The sequence below is a fragment of the Mus caroli genome, chromosome 8, assembly GCF_900094665.2.
Source record: "Mus caroli chromosome 8, CAROLI_EIJ_v1.1, whole genome shotgun sequence".
Taxonomy (NCBI): domain Eukaryota; kingdom Metazoa; phylum Chordata; class Mammalia; order Rodentia; family Muridae; genus Mus; species Mus caroli.
The window spans coordinates 67,065,358-67,071,771 of NC_034577.1; positions in this window are offsets into that span (position 1 = coordinate 67,065,358).

Below are 6,414 nucleotides of genomic sequence, written 5' to 3' on the forward strand. Positions count from 1 at the left end.
CTCCCTCCCTCCCTCCCTCCGTTTCTCCATCTCTGCCTTCCTCCTTCCTTCCTATCCACAGAGTCTAACTAAGTTAATCCTGGTTGTCTTGCAGCTTACTATGTAGGCTAGGCTGGTCTTGAACTCACAGAGATCTTTCTTCCTCTGTCTCTTGAATGTTGTCATCAACGATGTGCACCAACCACTATACCTGGTCACAAACTCCTTTTTATTTACTGATAAATACGAGTAATACAGATTTAATATTGCTCCATATTTTCAATGTTGGAATTCTGCTCAGCTTTCTTAGAATTTGTCTACAGATTTTCTTAGAGATTTCCAGCACCCTGCCCACCAAATATTGTATACAAAGTAGTGAGTACTTGTGTTTATTTCTTTTCAGGTCTTAAATATTTATTTTATTTTATTGGTTGGTCAAACTTTCACACAAAGCTAAGCAGAACCAATGACAACCCATTCCTGCTTCCTGCCTGACTTTGAAGGCAATGCTTCTGACTTTCCATTAGATGGACTCTGAGCTTAGGTTAACGACGTTTCCTTTATGGCACTCTGCTGCTAATTTAAAAATAAGTTATGGGAAGGATAAATATTTACTCTTACTCTTCATCCTTACTTTATTGTCATAAATAATAGATGCTTTTTGAAAAGGACACTGGTTGGCTCAGCGTGACAATATCTTATTTGGAGTTTTATGCCTATGATTATGATAGTAAACTTTATTTCTCCTTGGGTTTTGACTCAGTGTTACTTCTTGATGTAAACTGAGCTGGGCACCTGGGCCTCTCCCCCAGATTGGTGAAACAACAAGCATAAATGCCAATGGATTGGTTCTCTGTTGAACTTATTATCTCTTTATAAAAATATTTGAGTTGAGGGTTGTATATTACATGGTCGAACAAAATCTGCTAATAACTATTATTATGCACCTAAATGTTCTTTACATTCCTTCATGCTATAAAGAATCATGTTCAGATATGTGAACATGAAAATTTCAAATCTCTATATGACACAGTTTTTGTTTATATATACTATGTATTATAATCCGTTAATATATATATTAGTACATATTACACTACAGATGATTCATATAGATATGCCAGTAATTTAGCCCAGGGCATACTTTTAATTAATATTTGGAATTTCTTAGACCAAGTACATATGAGTGATTGCAAGCATGGTAATGGGCAACTCATTCATTGTCAGTTCTCCTGTCACTTAAACATGCAGAGCCTATCAAAGTTATATGAGATGACTAATCCTACTAGATACTGTGAACTGGGGTCTAGAAACAGATCACATGCACAAGATCTCATGGGTAGTGAGTAAGAAATTTGAGATTTAAGCTGCCTTGAAGGGAAATATGGCTTCCTTTTCAGCATCCTGATTGGGAAATGAATGCTGATTCTGAACCAGTTTTGGAAAAAAAAAAGCAATCATAGGCTTTTATTGTTGTTACTTTTTGTTATCAAAGCACATAATAAGGGCCTATAAGAGAATTAACCATGGTAAATCTAGACCTACAGTGACTTTTATGTAGGGTCACATAGCTTGTGGAGGCACCATCCACATGCCTTGCCAGGTGAAGATGCCTCTTTGGATTTGTACCCTATGATGGCACGTGACATCCCAGAACACTCTGAGTTTTATTGTTACCCCCATTTTGCTTTATTATGTAAAAATGAGAAATATATTTTATACCAGGTTAGCACCTTAGCACCTGACTTTTTAATTGGACATTGGCTGTAGTATTAAAAAAACTGTTTAAAAATGAAACACAAGATTTGCCGATTACCTCGTGTAGACATTCTTGCAAGGGAACAGAAAAAGGGAGCAAATATTCTCTCTTACAGTATTCCACACTTTTTTTCTCTTATAATTATTATTTTTTCCTTAGCTTAATGCAATTTGGAGTACTAATAATTAAAGGTAAGTGATACATATGATGAATCTGATTATCTGTTTGTTCATGATGGTAGCATTGGGAATAAGGAGTGTACTAACAAGATGGAATTTCATTGTGCAAATATTTTTTAGACACTAGGAGCACAGAAGTGTTTTTCCCATTGCTTATCTCTGACCAGCATCATGTCTATTATATTTTATGTTTTGAAAGCAAAACTGTAGTATTTTGTATTTCCCTGACCCAGCTATTCTTCTGTGCTTGTTTGTATGTTTTTCAACTACATTTTTACTTCTTCTCCTGAGGATTTTCTTTTCTTTCTCTTCTTTTTCATTAATTTACTTATTCACTTTCCTTCTCTGTCACAGCCTCTCCCCCCCATTTTTCCTCTCTTAATTCTTTCTTCCCAGCAGTATCCAACCTCCCTGCTGGCTGTCAGGTCCTCATCCCTTTCTCTCAAAGTCATTCCAGTCATTGTTCTTTATAGCTCTCAAAGGAATAAATAAGGGCCAGTCTTGGATTATTATTTCACCTCCAAGTAAGGAGAATGCAGAATGTATTAAATTTGACTTTAATTTAATCGACTTCCTCCAAATACATTCAGCTTTTCTATTGCCATTAAACATTTTTATTTACACTGTCATTTTTAAACTTTATAATGGATTATGAAAACTTTGAACATTTACATGATATGCACACTTGACACTTTTCTTTTTTGGACTCATTTTTACATAAACAATGTCTGTAACTGTAGCAAAGTTCCTGACTTTTCAAAAACAATTGTGCTATTGAAATACTTCTATTCAGTGTAAAAAAGCTAAAAAATAAAAAGTTAACTTTTTCTTCTTGGAATTAAGAAAATATGGCAAAGATTCCCAGGGACACCTTGAAGTATTTAAGGGATCTTAAATACTGCACTCCAGTGCATCTATCCATGGGTAACGCAATGTGTAAGTCTTGAAGGCTAAACGTCTAGCTCAACGACTAGGGAATGGAACACATTCCCCCAGAATAACCATGAAGGGAGGAGGGTGGTTATGAATCGTTACAGACTGTGGCATCCTCATTTGGTATGTAGCATCATGCCTAATTTCTACTACATTTTGTTTGTTTTTAACTAAGCTGGGCATCTAGTGATAGGTAACAGGGTGAGGTAGGAAGTGGGTGGGATCTACTGAAGAGGGGAGTGACCTTGAACTTCAATGTGAGTTGGAGTGCTAAAGACTAGGTAGTCACATGAACGTCGGCACAAGGGATCTGCATACACTCAGCTGCTTTTAGTTGTTACCAAGACACAACACAAAGCATCCCTTTGCTCTGGGAGAGTAAACCCAAACCAAGGAAATGAGAGCCACACACGAGCCTCTGTAGCAGAAATTAGAAGAGGGAATAATGTAGTGTGGCCATACAGTCTTAGGCAGACCAGAAACAGGCATGGAAGGGCTGCTACAATTTAATACAAGTGCACAGGGTTTCTGGAACAACACATTGCTGTTTTCAACACTGATCACCAGTGCCCTTAATTCCTTTTCCTAGTCAAATTATAACACAGAACTGAAGGATACACAGAATTACTGTCTCATAAGAAATCCAAGAAGGAATGAAGTATAGATGTATTATGTCTTCTTTACTCTTTGGCCTACAATTTTTCGAAGTCTGACACCATGCTCCCTACCCAGGTCTTATTTTCCTTGTAGAGTCTGGAATATATTTCTACTAGAATTCGAATCTTACTAGTCTCCTAGAATAACTTTTCCCACTTGCTCTTTCTTTCTTGGTCACAATTTCTTTCTACTATATTGACTAATTTTTTTTTTTTCTACTCAGATTTGCTGATCTGAATACTGCTCCCTGAGGCATTAGATTTCTTGATTTCTGTTTTGTGTAACTAAATTGAGCAGTGATGAATGTAATACATTTTTTTTATGAAGTAACGTGAATTTTGTTTTCCCATGGGTCTGAGACAAATGGTACTCAAAGCTTTTTTAAGAGGCAATTATAGCAGTATTCAGGGTTCCTGTGTTTGTGAAGCTGGCTCTGGTCTCCTGGCATTTAGCCTTGACTCCTAACCTAAATTCTGTAACTCTGGTTTTAGTTTGCTCTTCACGTGAAAGTGGAATCATGGAGTTCCTTCATTCTGTTTAAAATGAAATTGCAAAAATTGATAATTAAAACAAGCTGTTACTTCTAGTTTAATCTTTTATGAAAGAATATTATTGGTAAGTTATTCATGTCCTGCTTAAGATATTAACATGCTTGGGAAGTGGCAGTCACATCAATATTTTTATTCTTGTTTTACTGATCTGATGGGGGGTGAGGGTTGAAACTCATCCAGTTTATCTCCAGTAATGTGGGGAGGGGCAGGGCCCAGACCATAAGAGCTGGATGACAGCTCAGAATCCAAGGCAGATCTAGGCATTGCTTTTGAGTTGTTACTTCCCCAGTGTGGACTCCCACATCCAGTGAGATGCTCCTTATCCCCGACCCTTCCCACCTTCCTCTCTGCTCCTATGCCTTCTGCTTGCTTATAGTTTGGTTTACTCAGAAATTTAGCTTTCACAGATTTCTTTATCTTACACTCCTCTACGAACATTTTCTGATTATCTCTTTCATCTCCATCTCATCTAATCTCTATCTCTTTCCCTAATTTTTATCTCTAATATCTATCTTTATATCTGTATCTATCTCCAATGCCAATTTCTATTTCTATCTCTGAGTTTGTAGATCCATATACTATATATCAAGGTTAAAGTTTCTAGGGTAGCAGTTGATTTTTTTCCATGTCAAAAGCATATTGTGGAGTAGTGGTTAGCCAGTGGATTGACTTCTGTGAGCCAAGCATTACCTTGGTCCAATCAGCAAGGGCTGCCCTAACTTTGCAACAGGTTGCCTTGGGCTTGTCAATATACAGAAGCTGTGAGCCTGGAGCAGTTTCTGTTTGGAGGGGCTGCTGGCAATATGGACACCATGAGTCACACCATGTTTTGTGTAGAACTTCCAATTTCTTCTCTATGTATATATATTTAAATGTCTAATCTGATGACCCCTGCTGTTCATACCAATGACTTGCAAGTACATGATTCTGATGTTGTTCAACATCCAGAAAATTAATTATGTTCACTAGAGTTTTGGTATTAAGTGAATTTGACTATATTCTAATAGCTTGAAAATTAGTAATTTCTCTCTCTGTGTGGTTTGTCTTAAGTACTCACAATTTATATTTGTCAGGACACATCAATCCCCAACAGCAAGCAATCATTTCTGTGGTAAAAGATCATGGAGTTTTAGAGATATGTACACCCCACCCTCATTTTCTTGGGCTGTGAAAGAGTAGTGGGTGAAGGACTGGTACACGTTTCCATATAGGATCTTGTACTCTGCTTCTTTTAAGTTGCTAGTTGAAGCCAGTCACATTTCTACTGATGAACAGTTAACTGTCAAAATGTGTCCTCATCTTATGTTAAGAGGAAGAGAGGTGATCAGCTCATATGATGTACTTGCCCTTAGAAGCAATCATATAAGTAGAACTAACCACACGGGAAGAATCTGTGGCAATTTTCACACATCAATTTAGTAATGACTCGTTAAGATACAATTTGTTTAATTTTAGTGCAATTAATTAGGAGTAAATGCTTCATAGTTCTTACCATCATACTTGCCCTGTCCAGCCTTAGTTAACTTGCTGGCTGCCGTCAGCTGTGCTGACATGGTAAGTATGGGTTGTGCAGTAAGTAATCTGGCTGTTTGCTGATAGAACATGAAGTGTAAAGGGCTTTGGATTATGTGTTATAGAGGCCAGATTATTCTTCAAAAACCGCCTTCATGTGCTTTTCTTGAGTTGTCTGGGAAATATGTTTAATCTTCTAATACCACTTTCATAATTTGTAAGATGAACTAGATACTATAAATGCCCTAAATAAACCAACAAATGGCATCTCTTGGGCTAGAGGGTAGCTATAGAGGACTCACATACCTATTATGCATCATGAAGTATACTCTATATGCCAAGGAAACATTTAGAGTACTTGCTACATAGGGGAAGAAGTTGGCTTTAAAATTGCCCAAAGTAATAGAATTTCTTTTTTTTTAATTTTTTTTTTATTTCAGGTTCTGTTTATTTCTGGCAACAATACCCTTCTTTATTATTCTCCCTACCTCAGCAAGGAATAATTCTCTGCCCTAAATTAGTACAGTTCCCAGGGTGAATGAACATGTTAGGGAAGAGGTAGTGCATCAGAGAGTGTCCCTCAGCACAAAAGTAGTTCATCTGAAGGGAACTTCTACCCTTATAGTCTTTTACAAAGGGGGAGTTTCTTTCCTGTTTAGGCTATTGGGCCCTGAGTTATTTTTTTGCTTCCCTCACAGCCCCAAATTCTCTCTCCTAAAGAAGGATGCTTTATATAGACAGCAACATCAGGACATCATTGCCTAGCACTCCTGACTCTTGCTTCTTCTAGTGGGGCGCGTGCAAGAGACAATGATGGGAAGAGGGAGGGGCCCAGAGCTTATGCACC